Source organism: Lissotriton helveticus, chromosome 5_1 (genome assembly GCF_964261635.1).
Source record: "Lissotriton helveticus chromosome 5_1, aLisHel1.1, whole genome shotgun sequence".
Taxonomy (NCBI): domain Eukaryota; kingdom Metazoa; phylum Chordata; class Amphibia; order Caudata; family Salamandridae; genus Lissotriton; species Lissotriton helveticus.
The window spans coordinates 997,069,458-997,096,119 of NC_136065.1; positions in this window are offsets into that span (position 1 = coordinate 997,069,458).

Here is a 26,662-nt window from a genome sequence, read left to right on the forward strand (position 1 = left end):
CTTAATTGCATTAAATGTTAGCTACATTGACACGGACACAAGAGCAGTGGCACGAGCTGTACCACATGATAAGCACAGCTATGAATTACGCATGCGCATAACTTTCCCTCCACTTCTGCAGACGCGTCAGGACACGTGAGTGTGGCTGACGCATGCGCAGTAACTAAAATACAAGCGACGGCCATTTTTAAAAGGACACGGATTAATTCATTAGAAATACACATAGGCAAGCTTCGGGAACTTTACTTAAGCTAAATATAAACGTTAGTAAAACATACACGGGTTACCTTATTACACATAAATGAGGTTCTTGATTTCGGCAAGCCGCAAAATATGCAAAGCTTTGCTTCATCAATCCCCTCTTTGATGATATCTACTATCATCACAAATTATACTGGAACCAGATGCCAACTTTCTTTCATACTTTATAAAGTTCTATTTCTTCCAGCAACCGCTCCAACTTTTCTCTTTCAGTTTTAGCAGGGTGAGAAGTTTTCACCTTTTTGTATATCTGATCATTCATTTCCTCTAATTCAATCTCATCCACACTTCGTTTCACTCCTCTTGCATTTACCTCGTGCTTTTTGGTGCGCTTGCGGTATTTACAGCATAAGAAAATGGAAAGTATAATAAGACCTATAATACCAATTGGCATCAGAATTTTGAATAATAAGCTTTTACCTATGCTAGCAAGCCAATGACCTACATTTGAGAGACCATCTACCAGTCTCTTCCAGGCACTATCAACCTCGAGTGGTTTGAGTTCCTTTGCCAAATTAGTAATGTTTTTCACATATCTTTTGATCTGTACACTTTTATCCGGAATATAAGTGCAACAATGTTGCGCCTTCAACATCCGGCAGACTCCGCCCTCTTTCGCTAATAAGGTGTCAAGAGCAAGTCGATTTTGTAAAACCATTGATCTGATCGCAACCATTTCGGTATTGACCAGCAGAAATCCATGAGCTGTTTCAGTAGACAGCACATCTACTATAGTAGACAATTTGCAAATTCTGTGAGTGTTCAGAACCACTCCCACTCCAGGTATCAGTGCACTGAAAATACTACCCATAATTTCACCTATACTTTCTCTTTTACTACGCACTAAGCCATTAGTATCTTCATTGCTTCCAGCTTTTCCATTCACATGGTATATTTTCGGGAAAACAATGCCAAAGTAGCAGCTCCCATACCAGTGATCCGGCAATTTGAAATAAGCCTTGTCCCCACAAATATAATAAATTCCAGGAAACACAGGCTCTGACCCATTTTTGAAACCCCAACCTCCAATTACCTTGTAATTATGTTCGCATTCACTGGAACCAATGAAAACATTATTATAATAGCTAGTCTTCTCGCGGTGAAGACATAGCTTGATTTCAAAATCCAGCAACAGAGCAGGACCCGCTCCACCAGATGAGGTGCCTTCCATGTTTTCTGCCCACTTTGGCTTTTTCTGACTTTCGTCATTAGCCTTCTTCTGAATTTTAATTCTCCTTTTCTCTGCCATGTTCAGGAACATCTTTTCCTGCTCACGCAAAGAACAAGTCAAGTTATCTCTGTGTGCATCTGCTATGTCAATGTTCCCTATAGTCAGAAAGTAGTCTCCCATATATCTTATGGTGTCAGTTTTGGTATGTACAGGATTCAAGTTCCCACGTATAGGCAGTTCAGAAAAGATCACGTCATTGTTAGAGTAATAATACTGTAACGGTCCCCTTTTGTAAAATAAACTAGCTAAAATGCTACAGGAAATTCCATATGTTAATGGCAGATGATGGTATGTCACGCCTTCAGCCACCGAAGTAGGTAGCTTCATGCAGACATAGCAATCTTCAATTTCCATAGTTTCTACATAGTGTATTAACAAGTTTGCGAAAACATTCAAATGTGTCCTGTTTTTCATTCCATGGTAATGTAGTCCTTTCTCATCTGATGCTTCTAAGTCTCGTTTAGTTTGTCTCAATGCTCTCTCATGTCTTTCTACACTCTGTGTTGTCAGCTCCTCATTGTCAGTATTTACAACTTCAGTAGGGACAATGTTAGTATCTTTACTTACAGCAAAGGGAATGAAAATTGTTAATCCTATCCAGATAACTATCAGCACTACTACACTACATATACACACCTTGCAACACGTCTTAAAACGGCTGCAACTAGGTCTACCATTCACTGTTGAATCAGACATTTTAGCTCAGTAGGAGTGTTCTCACCCCTCTTTTTTTTTCTTTTTACACAACTAGCTTACTTTGTGCAAATTCACGGTGGCTCGTCTTCCTCTTCAGCTGAGTACTCTGGGACAGGTTCTCCGTCGCTCACGTCAGTTATATCAAGATCTTCAAGTTCTTCCAAAACCAGTGTCCATTCAGGAGACTTGTACTTTTTGTTTTGCCTTTTTATTCGCTCACTCCTTCTTTTGGAAGAGTCTTCTTCTTGTTCTGCTATTCGAGCACTTCTTCTTGCTTCTGCACGTTTTTCTTCCACTGTCTTTATCCTTAGTCTCAGTCTTTTTACAAACCTAGGCTCAAGGTTGTTTCTTTTCTTTAGTCTCTTAGTCGGTACTTTGACTTCACTTTCTTTTCTTATTCTCTTGTTCTCTTTATCTTGTGGTAATTCTTCTCCACTTTCTTCTCCTACTTCCCTTATCTGACTAGTTCCAGGACTAGCATCAAATTCTTCTGCCTGGTTACTAATCTGGCCTTGTTCAGGAATATTTTGTTTTTGGCTTTCAATTGTCTCTGTTTCTGTTTCTGTTTCTGTTTCCTGAACCCGTTTTTCTAACCCTATCTGATCCTGTTCAAGCACTTCGATCTCTTTATTTTCTTCTGCTCGAACTATTACTCTATGTCTAGTCTGTCCCTTATCCACATCAGGAGTTAATGGAGGAGTATCAAACACTTGTTCTGTATCCTGCACGTGTTCAGTATCGGGCACTTGTTCAGTCTTATTCACTTGTTCTGTATCAATCACGTGCTCTGTCCCTGTCTGACCTTCTCCTTCCTCAGTTTTGATTTGAATCTCAATCGGCTGAGGATCTTCGCCTGTGCCTTGCTTTTCCTGACTAGTCCACTCTCTACCTTCACTAAGTCGTTCTCTTGTTCTGATAGGATCTTCGGTCAGATCAATCATCGGTATCCATTCTTCTGGCCATATGCTTGGCAGCTCGTCTTCAGCTACTCCTGGCTCAGTTTCCTGGACCTCTTCAGCAGGCTGGTTTCTTGGCAGTTCGCAGTCAACTACTCCTGGGCCAACGTCTGCTGTTCCTGCAACCTGACTGGTGCTGGGCTGCTCGTTGTCAGTTGCTACTGGTCTGGCTCCTTCAGGGTCCTCTGCTGGTTGCCCTGGTTCTTCAAATCCTTTGTCTGGCAATACCTTCTGAGTGTGTCCGGCGTGGATCCACTGGGGAACACCTGCGACTTTCACTGCAGTGGTTGTCACCAGGATTACTTGGCGTTTCTTTCCCCACCTTGGTGCCAGACAGCTTGATCGAGTGTGCTTCTTTATTTTGACCCAGTCTCCTGGAACCAAGCTGTGGAGAGGAGTCGTTGGATTGAGGATGCCGTCGTCTCCAATCTGGCGAGAGATAGAACGCACTTGGTCACCCAATCTTCTGCAGTATTCAAGCACCAAATCATCAGTAATACTCAACAGTTTGCTTCCTGGCACCCATGCCTGTCTCATCACTCTTCCCATAATGATTTCATGGGGACTTAGGCCTGTCTTGCGGTCTGGAACACTTCTCAGTCCCATCAGGACTAGGGGCAGGGCCTTCACCCAGGTCATGCCAGTAGCATCTGTCAGTTTTGCTAGTCTGTTTTTGATAGTTCCATTTACTTGTTCCACTATTCCAGAAGCCTCTGGGTGGTATGCACAATGGAGTTTCTGCCTTATTCCAAAGGCCTTACAGAGTTCAGCCAGTATGTCATTCTGGAAATGTCCACCCTTATCTGATTCAATAATGCATGGTATTCCGAACCTAGGTATCAGTTCTTTTAGTAAACACTTCGCTACTGTCAGTGCGTCACTTTGAGGAGTAGGGTAAGCTTCTACCCATTTTGAAAATACGCAAACAATGACAAGGACATATCGTTTCCCTTCACAACGGGGCATGGTGATGAAATCAACCTGTATCTTTATAAAGGGACCCCCTGATCTCCCAATCTTGCTCAGCTCAACCATTGTCCTTTTGCCTGGGTTCATCTGTTGACATGACAGGCACCTCTGGCAGAGGGACTCTGCTACCTTCCTGAATTTCTTGCTGTACCAAGTCTGTTGAAATACCAGAATCATGGCATCCCTACCAATGTGTGATCCTTCATGTATTAATCTTGCCATTGTGCCAAGCAAGTGTCGGGGTAACACAGGCATACCAGTTGGGCCCAGAATCACACCATCCACACGTCTCGGTCTACAGCCATCCTCCTTCCATTTCTCCCTTTCTTGCCAAGGAGCCGACTCCTGCCACTCTCTCACCTCATCCCATGTAGGCACTTCCTCAAACACCTGAAGCTGGCAGCTGGTTCCTGGCCCCCCTCGTTTTGGATTTACAATATACCGATCTTTGGCACACCATTGAGCCACTCGATCAGCATAATCGTTTCCCAGTGATACTCTGTCCATGCTCCTTTGATGAGCGGTGCATTTTACCACTGCCAGTTCTTTGGGTAACTGGATGGCCTCTAAAAGGTCATGAACAACTTTTGCATTCCGAATGGGAGTACCTGAGGAAGTCATGAATTCCCTCTGCAGCCATAATTGGCCAAAGTCATGCACAACGCCATAACAGTACTGACTGTCAGTATACACTGTTATGCGTAAGTCCTTCCCAATTTTGCAAGCCATTATCATGGCTATCAATTCGGCTACTTGTGCAGACTTGATGTTATATAGGTAACCTGCTTGTTCAATTTTTGTGAAAGACACTACTGCATAAGCAGCACTCAAGCCTCCTAATTCATGTCTTAGACAGGAACCATCCACAAATAGTTCTTTATCATGCTCAGGCAATGGTACTTCTTTTATGTCAGGGCGTGGCTTGGTACTGAACTCTGTCAGATCAATACAATCATGTTCATCATCATCCCCACCTTCCATTTCCAAGGGGTCGGGGAGTAAGGTGGCAGGGTTCAGAATACCGCACCTAACAATGCTCACATTTGCTGCACCCACAAGAATCCTCTCGTATTTAGTCAGCCGACTAGGGGTGAGATATTGTGTTTTAGTTCTGGTCAATAGAATTACCACTCCATGTGAAACATACACGGTCACAGGATGTCCCATGACAATGGACTCACTCTGCTCCAAACTTGCACAGGTAGCAGCTACTGCTTTCAGACAGCCTGGTAACCCAGCAGCTACTGGGTCCAGTGTGGCAGAGAAATAGGCCACAGGCCTCCTGGTCGTGCCATGCTCTTGAGTCAGGACTGACAATGCGCAATTATCGCGAGTGTCACAGAATAGTGCAAACTCTTTGGAATAATCTGGCATTCCCAACGCAGGGGCCGTACACAGACAGTTTTTCAGTCTTGTGAAAGCCATTAGACTTTCATCGTCCCACTCTACAACATCTGGCATTCCTCTTGTGGTCATTTTTATCAAGGGCCTGGCTAAGGCTGCAAATCCCAGAATCCACTGTCTGCAGTACCCTAATACCCCCAGGAACATTCTGACATCTTTTTGAGTACGGGGCAGCTGCATCTTTTGAATTATTCTCACTCTTTCTGATGTGACTTTTCTGACACCCTTTTCTATCTGGTGTCCTAGATATTTCACTGATTTTGCACAGAACTGCAGTTTGTCAGGGGCCACTTTATGCCCTTTCTCACACAGGTGATTTAGGAGGGCAATGGTGTCAACTACACAGTCCCTGTGACTTTTAGACGCCAATAGAAGGTCGTCTATGTACTGCACTAATACAGAGTTCCCAGGTAAGATTAAAGTCTCTAGACATTTTTTCAAGATCTGATTAAAGATAGAGGGACTCTCTGTATACCCTTGAGGGACCCTGTTCCAACAATACACGTGACCCTCGAAAGCAAATGAGAAAAGAAATTTGCTGTCGGGGTGCAGGGGTATCGAAAAGAATGCATGACACAAATCAATCACAGTGAACCACTCAGCATCCCAAGGAATTTGGTACAGAATTACTGCAGGGTTCGGGACAATAGGGCAGCAAGGAACTACAATTTTGTTAACCTTTCTCAGGTCCTGCACTACCCTATACTTGCCACTAGGCTTTTTGATGCCCATAATCGGTGAGTTGCATGGGCTGCTCATCACTTCCTGTATGATGTTTCCTTCCAATAATTTTTGTATTTCCAGAGTGACACCTGCTTTCACCTCAGCATTCATTCGGTAGGGCCTAGTGTTAGGATATACTGCATTGTCCTTGATGGCTATTTGTATGGGGTCCACATCTTTCATCAACCCCACATCCTTTCCAGTGAAATCCCACACCTCTGGTTTTACGGCTTCCTGTAGTTCTTGGGGCAAGTCCTGCAGGGTCAATCTTTTAATTTCTGAGTCAGGTCTAAGCAACAATAATTTATAAATGCCGTCTTCATCTGGGGTCTGTATTTCAACACCTTTTGGTGTGCAAAAGATGGTACAGTTCATTTTGCACAGCAAATCACGTCCCAGTAAATTTACTGGACTGGTGTCACAGACGACAAATCTATGCATCTGTTTAAAATTTCCAATTGAAATCTCCATTGGTTCGGTAACAGGAGTACTAATCAATTGATTAGATACACCTACTACTTGGATATTTTCTCCCGAGAGGGGTAGGTTTGGAACGTCCACTGTTCTTACAGTAGAACGGGTAGCGCCAGTGTCCAACAGAAAGGTGACATCATTTCCGTCAACTTTTCCTTCAATATATGGTCCAGACTGGTCTACCGGCAAGGAAGCGCCAAGTACGCACTCCTCGTCCTCCCCTCTCAGGCCCCGTCAGTCCTGATCATTACAAAGGAAGGTATCATTCAGCAGATACTGCGAAGTTGCTGTATTTCTGTTCTCCCCGCTTTCCCAAACCTCTATCTCTTCATTTTCTGCCTGTCTTCCCCTGTATACCTGTTTGGGTGCTCGAGGCACCTGAACTGTTTTTACCTGGGGTTGAGTCTTTCTTGGTCTTTCTTTCTGCGTCTGTGGAATTAAATCAGGAGTTTTCTCATTAACATCGACTAATTGGGGACACTCGTTTCGCCAGTGTCCAATTTCGCCGCACTGATGGCAGGGAAATTTTTTCATAGCCTCTTCCCTGCTAAATTTGGGCCGGGGCTTTCCTCCACCCCCTCCCCCAGGACTTTTGTTCTCAGCATTTTTAACCATGTTACTCAATTGTTTTTCCTGTTGTTCTGCGAGCTTCACCTGAGCCCACATAACCTTCTCCTTAAGGGCCTTTTTCTTTTCTGCCATCTCGTCCTCGCAGTACTTAGCGTACCGCAGGACCTCATCCATTTTCTTAGTATGCCAACAGATTTTATTGTCTTTTATCCACTGACAAATTTCAGGTCTTAAACCATTTACAAACCTGTAAATAAAGTGCGTCATATCCTTCAGGTCGATGTTATCAATACCACTGTATGTTTTAAATACCTGCAATAACCTCTCATAAAAAGAGTGCACTGTCTCGTCCCTTTCCTGTGTTGTTCTATCTATTTTTGTCCAATCAGTTTCCTTAGCGGGCACCTTTTCTTTCAAGTGCTGAATTACCTGCTCATATTTTCGCATGACTTCCTTTGATGGCTCCCCTGTTTCCTTGTTTCTGGGATACTCTTCACTGGGCCAATCTATGTTTATTTTACACTGGGTCCATAAATCTACTGGAACCACAATGTCGAAAAACCCATCCAGGTCTTTCCACAGACATTTTTGTACCTTCACGAACCTCTCCACCTGCCGGTACCAGTCAACTGGTTTCTCTCGTAACTTTGGAAAATCGTTCGTGAAGGACACAATATCCTGCCTAGACCAGGGGACATGCACATATTTCCCCCCTGGAACTTCGCGCATGGGGCATAACTGCTCAGGTTTTTCTACCTCTCTTAAAGCAAACTCGGGAGTCACTTGTCGGGAGCGAACCTCTTCCCTCTTTTTCGCCCACCTGCTTCTCCATTTTTCCACATCTCCCCATTTCTGCAGTACCCCCATTAATTCTTTAATCTGCAACTTCTTCCCTGCCACATTCAGGTGTTCTATATCTTTGTCTGAGAAGTCTGCTCTGTACGGTTTCTGTAAGGGCTTGGATTTTGAGATATCTACCCCCATACTAACTGCTGTTTCGGTCAGTTTTTCGTGGAGCACTCTGGTGTTCCTTGTAAAGCTTTTACATATGAACGACAATTCTTCCTCAGAGTAGGTATTCAATCGATCCAACCCCACATTTCCTGCCATTAATTCTTCTATTTCAACCCTCAGCTTGTAGAGGTCTAAAGGCTTTGTTTGCGGAGTCTGCTTTTCTAATTCACGACTCCAACTCTCAATTTCATCCGGAGTTACCAGAGAGACATTCCTAGTACCTGTTGCTGTCTCTAATTTAATTTCTTTTGTATTAAAAGGGTTATACCTCTGCTGTATTCCCTTTCCAGTCTGTTTGTTTGGCAATTCCAAGAATGCAACTTCAGACTCGCACTCACTGGACTGATCATCTATGATGATTGGTTCCTGTCTCGGGGTTGCTATGACTGGGGTCATGACTGGAGTAATCGGATTTCCCTGACTATTTCCGTATAACGGGACCACCGGTCCAATAGTTACTGGAATAGTCAATGCCTCAGGACTGGTATTTATCTGAGAAATTTTCTGAATTATTTCTGTTCTTTGTCTAGCTAGAGCCTCTTGCTCCTTTTCCACTAGTACCCTTCTTAGAGTTGTGTCATGTAATATCTGTGGGGTCAATGGAGGAGTAAAACTCGGGGCAGTAGGATGCGTTTCACTTGGTCCTCCCCCATAATTTGGTTTCGGGAATAAAGTTCCAGTATTAAAGGACCTGCGCTCTTCCCTATATGGAGGTTGAACAAAAGGCAGTCCTGAATTCGAGGGTTTCTCTTCGCTTTCATACAAGGGTCTGAGAAAAAAGGTTTTCGTACGTGAATAATTTTCTTCCTGACTTGCGGGCACTTTGGGATATATGTCCCTTGTTTCCGTCAGTTCGGGTTTCTCAGGATAGGGTAATACTTGACCACCCCCTCCCAGTCCCAGGGACCTGTCTTCTTCCTTTAGGAAGTGGCGTCGGGGAACATCTCCTACACTGGAAGGTCGGGTTCCCTCATTGTAAGGTGGCGGACTTCTGGTACAGATGTCATCTATTAATTCATCATCTGAGTCCCCCAGGGCCCCCCAATGCTTACATTTTTCAGTACTTTTCTCACCCGCTCCAACGTTATGACATGCCGGCATCATGGGAAACAGACCCTCAACAATCATGCTTTGTCTCCACTGTTTCATCCTTTTATCCCTGGACTCCTGTTTCTGCCTGGGGTACCACTTGGTCAAACCCTTGTCCATTCGGGGTCTTTCTCTTTCAAAAGCCTCAATCTCCCATTCCTCTAATGCCTCATACTGCGTTAGTCTTGGTCTGGGATGCAGCTCATTCATTCGGGTTCTTAAATTAAATAAGATCCTACCATTGAAAGTACCATCTAACGGAAACGCCAATACTCCGTCATCCTTTGTATACTTCACCCAATTCTCCAGCCACACACAGGTATTGTACCCTCGGTCAAACATCATGAATGAGGCGGGAGTATTGGGTGCTGGGACAAGAACACCTTCCCTAGATTTAATCGGTTTGTCCGTTTTAAAATAATTTTTCACCTTATTTACAAGGGACATTTTTCTCTTGGTTCCGTACATAATATCGTATCTGTTAGCCTTCCACTGATCCCTTTCAAACCCTAGATGCCTTGGATCAGGTCGAGTCTCTGTAGTCCGCGAGTGCCACATACGACTTCTGCGCTAACTTTGTTTACAAACTACCTCCAATCAGAATGCGCTTCAGAAAATTCGTGCAACCAATGGGTGCGCGGCACAAAATAAGCTCCGCCAATGGGTGCGCGGCCCCTTCGTGAGATAGTTCCCACGCTCCGGCGCTCACCCCTCCTTTACAATTTCAGCTCCGCTACCCGCCCGCTGCGTCTACCAATCCCAGCGCGGCACAGAGTGACGTCAGAGGCGCTTCGCGACTGACTCCCTCCCTTCACAAGGTAACGGAAACTTTCTTTCTTTTAAAGTGCTCAGTGCTTGGTTAATTTACAACAAATACACATTCGCCACAGTGCTCAAGTGTCTAGACAGAGAAAGAATTCTATTGCTGCAAGTAAACTACTTCCATTTACTTTTCACTCGCTGCGGGCAGATCTCTTCCGCCTACCCTTCACTCTAGCATCGATGAACCTGTTATTCCCCTAAACTCATCCACTTCTTTCCGGGATATGTTCCGAGTTTAAGGTTTCTCAGCGGACCCCTCTGCTTTCACGCTAGCTCCGAGGAACCTGCTACTTTTCCGATGTGACCCTTACTAGGTTACGCCACTATGGGAATTTTGCCAATGAACCCCGTTACTGTCATTTATTCACACATGTATTCAGAAAACCCTAGTTAGTGCTTCCCGGTTATCCTAACCTGCACCTAACTTTCCTCGAACCTGTGACCTCAGGACAATGGATTCTATTCACCACTTGCCCTTTCAATTCCCCTGGGAGTTCGGACAACACTTAACTAAACGATTGACAATTGCATGGATTAGTACATATAACAATATAAGAACAAGAAAAATAACAATACAGCAATTCATGAATTTCAGCAGCGTATTCACAAGAGAGTGATCAGTTCCCTCAGAACAGCCGCTCTTATAGCAGCATTAATATAATAGCAGCTTCCGACTTAACTAGTCCAACTAATCCTGCCTAACCTTTAGCTAGTCCCTAACCATCCTCTAGCTACCAGAAAACTGATAGAGCGCGCGAGGCCACCCGACCAACAGTTTTCGCCGTTTCCGGCTTCAGGGCCCATATACTTTCAAATCACCATATACATCGATCAGGTGACTTCACGAGCTCTATCAAGTTGGTGTGTGTGTGTTCCCTGCTACCAAATTTCGGTGCACCCGACTTACCATCCACCGATGCGGGTGCCTAATGACCACAATGAATCAGGGAGCTAGCTGTAAAGGAAAGGCAGCAAAATACAAACCCAACCAATAACCTTCAAATACTGTTTAAATGACCACGGACAACTGGAAGTTTTAAAATGTTTATCTAAAGTTCAATATTTTCTTGCATGAGGTACAGTAAAATAAGGCAATCAATAACCAAGATAACGTAAATCACATAGGCAGAAAGAAATAATGACAGAGTAATCATCAAGGTACAAAATAAAATGTAACGAGAAAATACTATATAAGTCAGTATTATCTAGACAGGGATAGACTAAGTGTGTGTGACTATAGAAGAACTTATAATGAATAACACGCTTCACTTAAGGTGAAAGGGCCTTTGAACAACCTAGGCAACGAAGTTCTAGACCATATCAGAAAATGACACACTGCTATGCAAAATATGATTACTAACAAATGAGAAGACATAGGAATAACTTCGCAAAATTATAAATGACTGTTCAATAGTTGCGGAAAGGCATGGAAATATAACATATGCAATGTTGAACTTTATTTAAGCAAAAGTTAGAAATTCAGAAGGTGCAAGAATTTCAAGAGGTTCAGAGTATTATTTACCTAGAAAAGGTGTGGAAACCAAACCCTGGCCGCGGGTCAGTTAAGGACAGGAAACCCTCAAGGAAGGATACCCCTCAAAGGACAGCAGGTGCAGAATGGACACCCAGGACAGGACAGGATACCCTCGGAATAGGAATCAGGACAGGACCCTCAGGACAGGACAGCAAACCCTCAGGACAGGACCCTCTTCAGGATAGGACCGGAACCCACAGTTCGGAAGCAACGCCTGCGCTCCACCCGCTCTGCAGCTATCGATCAAGACCCCGATTGGGTCAGCGAACTCCCAGCTAAGTGCTTTGCCAGCACTTTAAGGTTCAGTAGAACCTTAGCCTATGGTCAAATTCGGACAGAGTGCTCCGCAGCGCTCTGTATCTTCAGTCACCTATTGAGTGCGTTGGGTCAGTGACAGGTCAGCTAAACCAGACAAGTCGGACGGTTCACTAGGTGAACCCAGGGTAGATATACAGTTTGGGGACAGTGTACCACCCCCCAATGTTGCAAAGTGTCAGAATCCCTCAATTTCAATTGGTCCTAAGGTAGGGTTTGGGTAACACACCAATCACAATACGCGAATTGAAGCCTTCATTAACATATTTGGGTACCGCCTAGCAGATTTGGGGTTCCCATGAGCTAACAGTAGCGCAATATAACAATGTATCACATAAGGAGCTACATTCGCTGTTCTCGCAGGGCAGAGGTGACTTTCTCAGGAGCATCTCGCCCATCACTGCCAGCTGGCTATGTTCCATCAGCCAAGGTCCCTCGTGCTGCCGAATGTCGCACAGGCGCAGAAGGGACCTCCAATATGGCTCTCCTCTCACTCAGACCCCCATTTCCCGCGGTACATGAAAAGTAAGCGAAAACAAATTAATACATAATAATGTCATTATGAAAACACATCACAGGGTTTGTACTTTTAACTCATCATCCAGAAATAAACTTAATTGCATTAAATGTTAGCTACATTGACACGGACACAAGAGCAGTGGCACGAGCTGTACCACATGATAAGCACAGCTATGAATTACGCATGCGCATAACTTTCCCTCCACTTCTGCAGACGCGTCAGGACACGTGAGTGTGGCTGACGCATGCGCAGTAACTAAAATACAAGCGACGGCCATTTTTAAAAGGACACGGATTAATTCATTAGAAATACACATAGGCAAGCTTCGGGAACTTTACTTAAGCTAAATATAAACGTTAGTAAAACATAGACGGGTTACCTTATTACACATAAATGAGGTTCTTGATTTCGGCAAGCCGCAAAATATGCAAAGCTTTGCTTCATCAAGTGCACCTACTTTCCAGGCCCTAACCATTTCTTATCTTACATATGAGACACCCCTAAGGTAGGCCCAAGGTACGCCTGTGGGCAGGGTGCAGTGTATGTGGAAAGTAGGACATGCCCTGATGTGTTTGACATGTCCTGGTAGTGAAACACAGTGTATTTCTTTTTTCACTATCGAGGCTTTGTGTTGAAAGTGTTGCAACTATAGTTTGCTATGGACAGAATTGTTTCTACCTTTTAAAGTCATTTTTTGATTAGTTTACTGTGGATTTTTGTTATTTTGGTTATGTTTCGTTTAGATTAAGATTATGTATTTTTCTAATCTGGTGTGGTGTCCATTTGTAGTGTTTTCACTGTATTACTGCATGTGTGCACAAATGCGTTACACCCTGCCTCTGAGATAAGCCAATCTGCTCGTGCCAGGCTACCAAGGGGGCGAGCAGGGGTTATTTTAGAAGTGTATCCCCCTTACCCTGACTAGGAAGAAGGGCCCCTACTTGGACAGAGGTGCAAACCATTGCCAATTACAGACCCCCATTTCTAACACCCAGGGGACAGGCAACAGACACCATATGGTTGGGAGAAGAAAATGCCAATTTTCTAAAAGTGGCATTTTCAGAATTGTGACTTAAAAGCTGACTTAATCCTTTAAAGTGGGCTTTACATTACAATTCTTTAGGCAACAAACTTGACCGTTCTACCTGCTCCCAATTGAAAGTTAGCACTTATTAAATGTAATAAGTTAACAAAATGATATCCTATGAGAGAGGTAGGCTTCACAGTAGTGAAAAACAATTTAGGAGTTTTTCACTACCAAGAAACGTAAAACTTAAAAGGACAAGTCCAACTTTTTAAATACATTGCACCCTACCATCTGGGCAGTTTAGGGCATGCCCCATGGGTGACTTATATAAAATAAAAGGGGAGGCTTGGGCCAGGTCAAACTGGCAGTTTAAAACTGCACACACAGGCTGCCGTGGCAGGCCTGAGATGTTTAAAGGCCTTCTAAAGGGGGAGGCACAATGAGTACTTAAAGCCCACAAGTAGTATTTCATTTACAGGCTCAAGCTACATGTAGTATCTCTTTACTTCTGACTTACAACTAAATTAAATGTGCCAATTGAGTGCATGTCAATGTTACCAGGTTTAAAGGTGAGAGCACAGCACTTTAGCATTGGTTAGCAGTGGTAAAGGTTGCAGAGTCCTAAAACTACCAAAAAGCCAGCAAAACTAGGAGGCTTGATGGCAAAAAGTTGGGGTTAAACCATGCCAAGGATGTCAGGTCCAACAGTGATGTTGGTGTTGGCCAACAACATGATGACAATGATGAAGAAGATGGCTGTAAAATCAGGTGCAATTCTATTAAATATATTTTTGATGAACAGTAAATAAATATGTTTACATTAATTGGTATTTTATTTCAAATAGATATGATATGTGTAGTATGCTGGTCCCACATGTTCTGGTGTCACAAGTAGACGCTGTAGATGTGGCCAGGTAAATGTAGATGAAGTTTATTAAGTTCTTAGATGAAGTTGCATCATGCCCCACCAGAAGTTTTTTAAGTTCTTAGATTAAGTTACATCAAGTCCCACCAGCAGCAGCCTCCTAGCTGCTCAGCCCATCCTCAACTGACAACACTCATACACCAAGCACCCAAGCATTCCACTCACACTAATATTCTCACACTGGCTGAGCAGCTATGTACAGAATGAAAGGGAACATATTAACAAGAACTGGGGATATTACAACATGTAATTTAATTAAATAACAGCATACATTATTTGTGTTACATGTTAGACATTACCGTCATGTTTGGACATGTACATCATGGCCATTTGTTTGGTTATGAACTTTTATATGGTATTTATATTTTGCTTTTTAAAAATAAGATTAAAATTGATGTTAGCATTTACTTTTAAATTATTTATTTTATTTTACAGTCAATACATTTTTCGTATAATTAAAAATGGAACAGCCATATTATGGTTTGGTTTTCTGTAATCTTACTTTTGAGTAATATGTAGATCTATTGAACCTTAATTAGACACTGGAAATGCATCAATATCAGGTACAAGGTGCATATGTGTTGTTTGAATGAAAGTGCTTACAGAAGCTATATTAAAATTCTATGTTATGGTGTGATGTATATTTGAAAGGTTTTTAATTTTGTAATGCCTGACCAATGTGGAGTCATTCTGCAAACATCGAACTTGAGCTTTTTGAGAATCAACTACTCAAACTACACCTAAAAATAATGACTAACTGTATGTGAGGAGACCCTTTCATGAGAAATTATTTGACAGCAGAAAATGTTGTTTGTATATTAAAATATAATTGGCAAAACTATATTATAACATATATGACCCAGGAATTAGTGAGATGTACAATTTCGCTGCATTATATCCAAGCCAAAACTATTTTAGGTCAACAATAGGTATTAATTGTGTTATAGTGCATTCTGTATTTCTATATTCTATATCATTTCTATATGGTGTTTGAAAAGCATTGTGGCCTACACAAATCATGCTAACCAAAGATATTATTCCCTTGGTATTGATGATAAGGAATACGTTTTTTATTTAACCTTCATTTAAAATCCATACAAAATGCATTTAAAAAGAAAAGAATTATGCCTTGTGTTTTTTAATTGATAACATAATATCTAGGTGTTTAAGAAACATATGTGTTTATTGATAGTTTGATTATTGTGATTAGAATTGAATAGGATTGATCACTGTAAAAACTATTAAAATTATAGATGTGTAAAAATGACAGCAAACCATTATAAATATTATACTGTGCAACCTATCCTTAGTTTACGTGCATTTTGTTTATTCTGTAAAACAGTGTTATTTTAGTTAAACTATATTGGTATTTACCAATATTATAAAAATGTATTTACTGTGCATGAAACATAAGGTATTTGTGTATGCTATATTTTTTTGCTGCTGTTTCTAATTGTAGGAACGTCATGCTTTTTGCCCGGATCATCCCCATTTCTTTTTACTGATACTAGTGGTTACTGACTCGGAAAGTACCCTTCGCTCTGTTAACCAGGCACAGGGCCAAGGCTCTGTCCTTAATAGGTATATGGTAATTGGTGTAATTATAATTGGATAAGACAACCTACCTGTAAGTCCCTAGTAGATGGTGGGGCATGTAGGCTTAGAGACCCCAGTGACATTAATGCACTTAAGTGGAAATGGTTTTGGTTTTGAAATAAAACTGTGTGCACATTCGATTTTGGAAAATAAAGTACTTCCAAAGCACAGAACTGTATTTTTATTGCATATAAGTCACTCCTAATGTCTGACCTAGGTGCCCCAAGTGTAGGGTATCTTGTTATAAAAATCAGGGACGTTGTAAAATATATTTTGTATGCCATGGTGGGGGGAAAACAGCCAAAGTCATATTTCCCCTTTGTCGTGCTGCTAGCTCCATAGACTAGCCTGGCAGGACTTTATTAAACTTTAATAAAGTGTAACTTCTGATTGGAAGTAGCTGGCAACATTATTCAAAGTATCAAACTAATATTTTAAATAAATCCAACAACTTGCCATGGTTGGATTTATTAAAAGTATTGCAGAAAAGTAATTTTAGAACTTTCTAACCAGAATTTACCCAAAACAGCCCTATAGCAGCCTCTTCTGATTGACCCGTCTCTGACAACGTACGCCAACCTGCTCTCTGAGTAGGTTTGAAGAGGCCTGAGGCTGATAAACTGGACTTCGATGGTAGAACCACAGATGTCACAATACTCAGACCAGCTCCCACTTCCTTGATCCCCAGCCAGATTGGGATGCCCCCTACTTAGATTAGGAAAGCGGCTGGAAGGGGCATGTAGAGAAATGTTAGCCACCCCTATGGGTTGGGTTAGCCAGACCTTCACTTCAAGGAGAGACTTACATAATTTTGATTTTTGAAGAATTGTGTATTCTGGCTAAAAAATATGCCACACTTCCCAGGAAGTTGTCATAATAGAAGGCGTCAACTTGGAAGCAATCGGTTGGGGTGTCCCCACTCTTGCCAGCCCAAAATGGGAAATAAATGTGTGAGATCTGTAGGGGCCCTTCATATCCCGGCCTGAAACATCTGGAAATGAAGGACTGCCCTACTGTACGCTTGGGCTGCACCACAGAAGGACTGCTATCAGAAGGACTGCACCTGCTGCACTCTCAAGGCTCTAAACAAGAAGGACTATGCCTGCCTTAAAGGATAAAAAGTGGACTCCCTGAACAGGAATAGGTAGAAAGTGCTGGAAGAAGCCACCTCCAACATCCACTGAAAGGACTACTCCGACCGATCAACTTCACCTGGGTTTTCCTGGGTGGACTGAGTGCATTGCAGGAGATTGAGTCCCAGACCCCAAGAGGCAAATCAGAGCTTCTGAACCCATGGCTGGTGCGTTTGGACATTTTCTGACCCTCAGGAATTCCTTTCAGAAGAATATCTGAAAGTTTGGGAACTTTTTGTCAAAGTTTGATTAAAAAACACTCCAGGCGAAATTGGCTCGACGTCAAGAGTCAAGCAGCCACCACTGTGTAGAGAGTTAGCATGAATGCACAGATTTGTCCCGCTGAAAGCTCCGTAGCACTCCATCATCGAAGTTCAGGACAACGGTCTCCTGAGAACCACTGAGGCATCATGCAAGAGTTTGACACTGATGTTGATTCAAACTTTGGAAACAAAAGAGACGGGGACTTGCCGACAAGAGAAAAGCTCCAAAAAGTGACTACGTGCAAGGTAAAATTATGAGCAGGACCTAGCACTCATCGTATCCAACCTGCGCTTCATCACGGTCAGCCTGAAACTTTGACTTTGTCCCAGCCCAGTGTGACCAGGTAGCCCTGAGTGTTGCTTTAAACTTTTTGGCCCTAGAAAGCACATTTTAATTATTTAATCTTTAAAAATTATTAACGCCAGTTCCCTACATTGGATGTTTGTTATTTTGGTGTAATTTATAAGATAAAAATATTCTCAAATTCTATAAATTGTTGTAGATTTTTTATTGTGTTGTGCCTTTTACTTATTTACTGTTTTGGTGATATTATATGTTTTACACACCTGTCTCCTAAGTTAAGCCTGACTGCTTGTCTGCCAAGCTACCAATGGTTAAGCAAAGATTAATTTATTGAGAATTGACTGGACCTTATTAGTGATTGCGATATGATTACTAGCTGTGGGTACCTACCTGCACCTACTAATAACCCACCTTCCTATCCTAATGAATTATTTATGGTTTTAAATTGAAATGTGAAAGTAATCATTCAGTATAGTAATTTCCTTAAAATTGTTATTTAAAACTTATGATATAAAAAAAGTCATGTAAATAAAATTGTAAAAGAAAATAATAAGATGCTGACAAATATATTAGCTAAAGTCTTGATCTACATTTTATTTATCAATAATTGATAAACATATAAAATAATGTGCACATTTTATATTCAATCAAAAATGTATACGCTACAGTTTACTTTGTGTTTATCTTAAAGAAAAAAAGGTACCAGAAATGGTGGAGTATCTTTAAAAAGTTTATATTTGGTTAGGCTCAAGATGCAGAAAAGTCTTGTAAAGCTTGGAATATGTTAAGCCATTACGTGGAGAGTGTGACATTTAAGTCCAAAGATAAAGGCTATCAAGATGAATATTCCTCCTTTTCCTGGTAATGGGTTTCTCAGTCTTTACATTATCTGGTCCTGTAGAAGGACCACTGTGTATTGGATATTGAGGGGCAGGACTTGTGCAGGGGGATTGGTTGTTAGAGACAACAATATTAGGCACTGTTGATCTCTGTATGATTATGCCTCCACAAGGCATTGTGGGTGGCATGGTGACAAAAGATCAGGAGATGTTGTAGCCCAACGGCTAGGGCAGTCAACCTCAAATCGGGGGAACCGGGTAAGCGTCTCAGCAACGAAACTCAACATCCTGGGATTCTGGGCAAATCACTTAATCTCCCTGTGCCTAACAAAAATTAATGTGTATTTATGTAATGCAACTGGTGCTCATGTAAAACTCTCTGATACCTGATACCTGCAGGTCAAGTTCATGCTATATAAAAGTCTGAAAAAAACATGTAACTTTCACCTCTCTCTCAACACAAAGTCCTATTTATCCAACGTGGTAAGTGCCCTTTGACCTTTAACATACGGCCACATGCCTCCCTTATGTTGTCAACAAAGATTCTGTGGTTTGGTAGGCATGACAGAGATGAACACAGCACAGGTGTTGGTGGTTGGAGTGGAAGACAGGACAAAACTGGATGCAGTTCTGTGAATGGAATTTATGTGAGTGCTTGGGGGTGTGATAGACAAACTTGAACGTCCTGGAGTATCACCTTGGATGTACAAAACAGTAGGAAGACTACTGCTCCCCTGAGACAAATGGTGTCCCTTCATCTGACAGTATTGACACTTAGACCCTATTACCTTCGATGAGCGCCTACAAAAAAATGGATTATAGGATGATTGGCCGTATATATATATATATATATATATATATAAAAACGAATGTATGTCTGTCTGTCTGTCTGTTTGTCCTTTATGCATTACTACATCATTAATCCGATCGCCATGAAACTCTGGGAAGTTGTTGAGTACACTCCGGCGAAGGTTTCTGGCATAATTTTTTTTAAAATATCGGCTGCCCAGGGCCCTCATAATCTTTCGAATCCTGATGTACGCACCAGACGGAAAAACAACGAATCGTGTATCCACAAGCACTCGACTAAATAAATAGAATTAAAACACCATTCATCCGATCGCCATGAAACTTTAGAAGTTGTTGAGTACACTCCCGCGAAGGTTTCTGGCTTAACTTTTTTTTAAATATGGGCCCTCCAGGGCCCTCATAATCTTTCGAATACTGATGTACGCACCAGACGGAAAAACAAAAAATTGTGTATCCACAAGCACTCGAATAAATAAATAGAATTAAAACACCATTCATCCGATCGACAGGAAACTTTGGGAAGTTGTTGAGTACACTCCAGCGAAGGTTTCTGGCATACATTTTTTTTAAATATTGGCCCCCCAGGGACCTCATAATCTTTCGAATACTGATGTACGCACCAAACGGAAAAATAAAAAATCGTGTATCCACAAGCACTCGAATAAATAAATATAATTAAAACGACACTTTGAAATGTTTTCCATATTAAAATGAATAAGTTTCACTAAAAATGACACAATGTCAATTGAATGTTATCATAACGAGTTTCCTTGAATTTCCTTTCTTCTGAGATCACAGCAACGTGCGACGGGTAAGCTAGTATATATATATATATATATATATATATATAAATATATATATATGCCTCTGATGAAAGGATGAGGAAATCCTGAAACGCGTCAGGCTGACATTAATCTTCGAAGACTGCAGTTGTGTGTTTCTCTGCTGGCAAGCTGTGAAATGGATGCAAATTTTGAAATGCCGATTAAACTTCTTGTGGTTTAACTTCAACTTTGGGGCTAACCTGCTTTTGTTGGAAGTATTTACGGCTGATGCCCAGCCGGGAGGTTAAGCCCACCGCCTGGAAGCGGGTCCTTGCAGGCTCATCATTTTGCTTGCAGCCAGGAATGAAGAGGGCAGTGCCATACGCAGGATGGTGCTGTCTGAGGCATAAATTCCACAGCTACAAAGCAAGGCGGAGTGCACCTGGTGTGGTACTTCTCTCCACTTGGAACATTATTTCAGTTCGAAATTGAAGGTATTAGAGGCAGCCCCACGAGGGGAAGATGTGGCGCACTGCAATGACCAGAAGGCCTTGCGAAAGGACACGCCCACTGAGGCAGGTGTTTAAAATATCTACAAATGTGCGCTGTTTAAAACTGTCTGCTAACATCCTCTGAACTTTGCCTCTGATGAAAGGATGAGGAAATCCTGAAACGCGTCAGGCTGACATTAATCTTCGAAGACTGCAGTTGTGTGTTTCTCTGCTGGCAAGCTGTGAAATGGATGCAAATTTTGAAATGCCGATTAAACTTCTTGTGGTTTAACTTCAACTTTGGGGCTAACCTGCTTTTGTTGGAAGTATTTACGGCTGATGCCCAGCCGGGAGGTTAAGCCCACCGCCTGGAAGCGGGTCCTTGCAGGCTCATCATTTTGCTTGCAGCCAGGAATGAAGAGGGCAGTGCCATACGCAGGATGGTGCTGTCTGAGGCATAAATTCCACAGCTACAAAGCAAGGCGGAGTGCACCTGGTGTGGTACTTCTCTCCACTTGGAACATTATTTCAGTTCGAAATTGAAGGTATTAGAGGCAGCCCCACGAGGGGAAGATGTGGCGCACTGCAATGACCAGAAGGCCTTGCGAAAGGACACGCCCACTGAGGCAGGTGTTTAAAATATCTACAAATGTGCGCTGTTTAAAACTGTCTGCTAACATCCTCTGAACTTTGCCTCTGATGAAAGGATGAGGAAATCCTGAAACGCGTCAGGCTGACATTAATCTTCGAAGACTGCAGTTGTGTGTTTCTCTGCTGGCAAGCTGTGAAATGGATGCAAATTTTGAAATGCCGATTAAACTTCTTGTGGTTTAACTTCAACTTTGGGGCTAACCTGCTTTTGTTGGAAGTATTTACGGCTGATGCCCAGCCGGGAGGTTAAGCCCACCGCCTGGAAGCGGGTCCTTGCAGGCTCATCATTTTGCTTGCAGCCAGGAATGAAGAGGGCAGTGCCATACGCAGGATGGTGCTGTCTGAGGCATAAATTCCACAGCTACAAAGCAAGGCGGAGTGCACCTGGTGTGGTACTTCTCTCCACTTGGAACATTATTTCAGTTCGAAATTGAAGGTATTAGAGGCAGCCCCACGAGGGGAAGATGTGGCGCACTGCAATGACCAGAAGGCCTTGCGAAAGGACACGCCCACTGAGGCAGGTGTTTAAAATATCTACAAATGTGCGCTGTTTAAAACTGTCTGCTAACATCCTCTGAACTTTGCCTCTGATGAAAGGATGAGGAAATCCTGAAACGCGTCAGGCTGACATTAATCTTCGAAGACTGCAGTTGTGTGTTTCTCTGATGGCAAGCTGTGAAATGGATGCAAATTTTGAAATGCCGATTAAACTTCTTGTGGTTTAACTTCAACTTTGGGGCTAACCTGCTTTTGTTGGAAGTATTTACGGCTGATGCCCAGCCGGGAGGTTAAGCCCACCGCCTGGAAGCGGGTCCTTGCAGGCTCATCATTTTGCTTGCAGCCAGGAATGAAGAGGGCAGTGCCATACGCAGGATGGTGCTGTCTGAGGCATAAATTCCACAGCTACAAAGCAAGGCGGAGTGCACCTGGTGTGGTACTTCTCTCCACTTGGAACATTATTTCAGTTCGAAATTGAAGGTATTAGAGGCAGCCCCACGAGGGGAAGATGTGGCGCACTGCAATGACCAGAAGGCCTTGCGAAAGGACACGCCCACTGAGGCAGGTGTTTAAAATATCTACAAATGTGCGCTGTTTAAAACTGTCTGCTAACATCCTCTGAACTTTGCCTCTGATGAAAGGATGAGGAAATCCTGAAACGCGTCAGGCTGACATTAATCTTCGAAGACTGCAGTTGTGTGTTTCTCTGCTGGCAAGCTGTGAAATGGATGCAAATTTTGAAATGCCGATTAAACTTCTTGTGGTTTAACTTCAACTTTGGGGCTAACCTGCTTTTGTTGGAAGTATTTACGGCTGATGCCCAGCCGGGAGGTTAAGCCCACCGCCTGGAAGCGGGTCCTTGCAGGCTCATCATTTTGCTTGCAGCCAGGAATGAAGAGGGCAGTGCCATACGCAGGATGGTGCTGTCTGAGGCATAAATTCCACAGCTACAAAGCAAGGCGGAGTGCACCTGGTGTGGTACTTCTCTCCACTTGGAACATTATTTCAGTTCGAAATTGAAGGTATTAGAGGCAGCCCCACGAGGGGAAGATGTGGCGCACTGCAATGACCAGAAGGCCTTGCGAAAGGACACGCCCACTGAGGCAGGTGTTTAAAATATCTACAAATGTGCGCTGTTTAAAACTGTCTGCTAACATCCTCTGAACTTTGCCTCTGATGAAAGGATGAGGAAATCCTGAAACGCGTCAGGCTGACATTAATCTTCGAAGACTGCAGTTGTGTGTTTCTCTGCTGGCAAGCTGTGAAATGGATGCAAATTTTGAAATGCCGATTAAACTTCTTGTGGTTTAACTTCAACTTTGGGGCTAACCTGCTTTTGTTGGAAGTATTTACGGCTGATGCCCAGCCGGGAGGTTAAGCCCACCGCCTGGAAGCGGGTCCTTGCAGGCTCATCATTTTGCTTGCAGCCAGGAATGAAGAGGGCAGTGCCATACGCAGGATGGTGCTGTCTGAGGCATAAATTCCACAGCTACAAAGCAAGGCGGAGTGCACCTGGTGTGGTACTTCTCTCCACTTGGAACATTATTTCAGTTCGAAATTGAAGGTATTAGAGGCAGCCCCACGAGGGGAAGATGTGGCGCACTGCAATGACCAGAAGGCCTTGCGAAAGGACACGCCCACTGAGGCAGGTGTTTAAAATATCTACAAATGTGCGCTGTTTAAAACTGTCTGCTAACATCCTCTGAACTTTGCCTCTGATGAAAGGATGAGGAAATCCTGAAACGCGTCAGGCTGACATTAATCTTCGAAGACTGCAGTTGTGTGTTTCTCTGCTGGCAAGCTGTGAAATGGATGCAAATTTTGAAATGCCGATTAAACTTCTTGTGGTTTAACTTCAACTTTGGGGCTAACCTGCTTTTGTTGGAAGTATTTACGGCTGATGCCCAGCCGGGAGGTTAAGCCCACCGCCTGGAAGCGGGTCCTTGCAGGCTCATCATTTTGCTTGCAGCCAGGAATGAAGAGGGCAGTGCCATACGCAGGATGGTGCTGTCTGAGGCATAAATTCCACAGCTACAAAGCAAGGCGGAGTGCACCTGGTGTGGTACTTCTCTCCACTTGAACATTATTTCAGTTCGAAATTGAAGGTATTAGAGGCAGCCCCACGAGGGGAAGATGTGGCGCACTGCAATGACCAGAAGGCCTTGCGAAAGGACACGCCCACTGAGGCAGGTGTTTAAAATATCTACAAATGTGCACTGTTTAAAACTGTCTGCTAACATCCTCTGAACTTTGCCTCTGATGAAAGGATGAGGAAATCCTGAAACGCGTCAGGCTGACATTAATCTTCGAAGACTGCAGTTGTGTGTTTCTCTGCTGGCAAGCTGTGAAATGGATGCAAATTTTGAAATGCCGATTAAACTTCTTGTGGTTTAACTTCAACCTTGGGGCTAACCTGCTTTTGTTGGATATATATATATATATATATATATATATATATATATATATATATATATATATATATATATATATATATATATATATATTACCTACTGGCGGTCGCCAGTAGGTATATATAGTTAGGATTTTTTCTCTATGGGTTTTTTGAAAATTCTATGTCTAATAACTTTGGCGTTTGTGGACGGAATTGGCTGAAATTTTCAGGAAAATGGCACATTTTGTTTCTGAGCAGCCCCTGAAAATTGGGGGGGGGTTTCGTCCAGGGGGGGTCGAGAAAAAAGGGGGGTCCCAAAACGTGTTTTTAACATTGAGTTTTCCATAGGGCGGTTGGCCTCACTTTTAGCCCGAACGGCTGAATGGATTTGCACGAAACTTGGCAAAATTGTAGGGACTGGTAGCCCGATGTGCCTTTTGTAGGTCTCAATATATGTGCTCCAGTGGATTTTGAGAAATTAACGTTTAAAAAAAGATATATATCTGTAACAGCGGACCGGGCAGCGGCCCAGGACGCGTACTTTTCGCGCAACGGAGCTTTGTGAAGCGAAGCTGATTGGTTCTCCGGCGTCTGTCAACATTCCAAACAGTCCGTAGCGGCCGCCATCTTGTCTCTCGGTAGGATCGAGAGACAAGAGGAGGCGAAAGCGAAGGGGCAAATGACCATAAGGGGGAATAGTAGATCCTCGCTGACCCCCTAGGTTTGATGTGGAGGTTTTAAAAGGGCCCCGCGGGGCAAAAAAAAAAAATAATAATAATAATCGAACGGCTGAATGGATTTGCACGAAACTTGGTAAAATATTAGGGACTGGTAGCCCGATGTGCCTTTGCTAGGTCTCAATATATGTGCTCCAGTGGATTTTGAGAAATTAACGTTCAAAAAAAGATATATATCTGTAACAGCGCTCCGCTTCGCGTACTTTTCGCGTTACGGAGCTTTGCGAAGCTGATTGGTTCTCCGGCGTCTGTCAACATTCCAAACAGTCCGTAGCGGCCGCCATCTTGTCTCTCGGTAGGATTGAGAGACAAGAGGAGGCCAAAGCGAAGGGGGAAATGACCATAAGGGGGCATAGTAGATCCTTCCTGACCTCTTAGGTTTGATGTACCATTTTGCCAAGTTTGGTGTAATTCCGTTCAGCCATTCAGGCTGTAGACGTATGTAAATGTCCTATGGAAAATTGCATGGGGAAAACACATTTGAAAGTGTTGAAATTTAGAACCAATTAAAATGTTACTTTGGTTTTGTATTTGTGTGTGATGAAAGTTAATTGGTTATGTATATATGTCAAATGAGAGGAAACCACAGCCATTTTGTGATACTACTGTCTGAGGTACATTTGTGAGAAATTTTTGGTGGTGAATTTCTGGTGTTTGATTTACACAGTACTAACACTTTTCCTACTTTTAAAAAGGTGAGTTGTTAATTTGTAAGGGGAACTATGTTGTACACTTGAAGATAATTTGAAAAATGTTTTCTGTTATTTATTTGCAGTCCTTCTGTTATACTAAATACTTGATAAAGTTAGTTTTATATTATGTATTACTAAAAACGATAAATGAAAGTGATTATTTTTTTCTGCAATTTACAGCAAGCAATTTCAAAATAAAATGGCTCACAATGAAGAGACCGTGGCAATTTCTTTTGAATTGTCCACTACATTGATTGAAATTGAGAGCACCAATAATGAAACATTGTCACAAGGAGGACATGACTTGTATGATTCCATTAGATTGATTGAAATGGACAGCACCAAGAATGAAATATTGTCACAAGGAGATGACTTGAATGATTCCACTACGTTGATTGAAATTGAGAGCAGCAATAATGAAATATTGTCACAAGGAGGAGATGACTTGTATGATTCCATTAGATTGATTGAAATGGACAGCACCAATAATGAAATATTGTCACAAGGAGGAGATGACTTGAATGATTCCACTACATAGATTGAAATTGAGAGCACCAATAATGAAATATTGTCACGAGGAGATGACTTGAATGATTCCACTACATTGATTGAAATTGACAGCACCAATAATGAAATATTGTCAGAAGGAGGAGATGACTTGAATGATTTTTTTGATCAATCTCTTGATGGCGAATTTATCGAGTGTTTGGAGACCATAGAGTTACAAGAATCATTATTGCAGACTTTTCATGAGGACATTGCTGATGAGGACATGTTACTAGTTCTTTCAAATTTAGAAAATTCTGAAGAATAAATTTATATTTAGAAATCAAAAATTGTTTGAGACATTATTCATTTTTATTTTTAATTTATGAGGTTGTAGCGAAGTGATTGTAGTATAAAATGAGACTTATAGTATAGAGTGCAACATTTTTATGTTACATGGTAAGTTTACTCATATT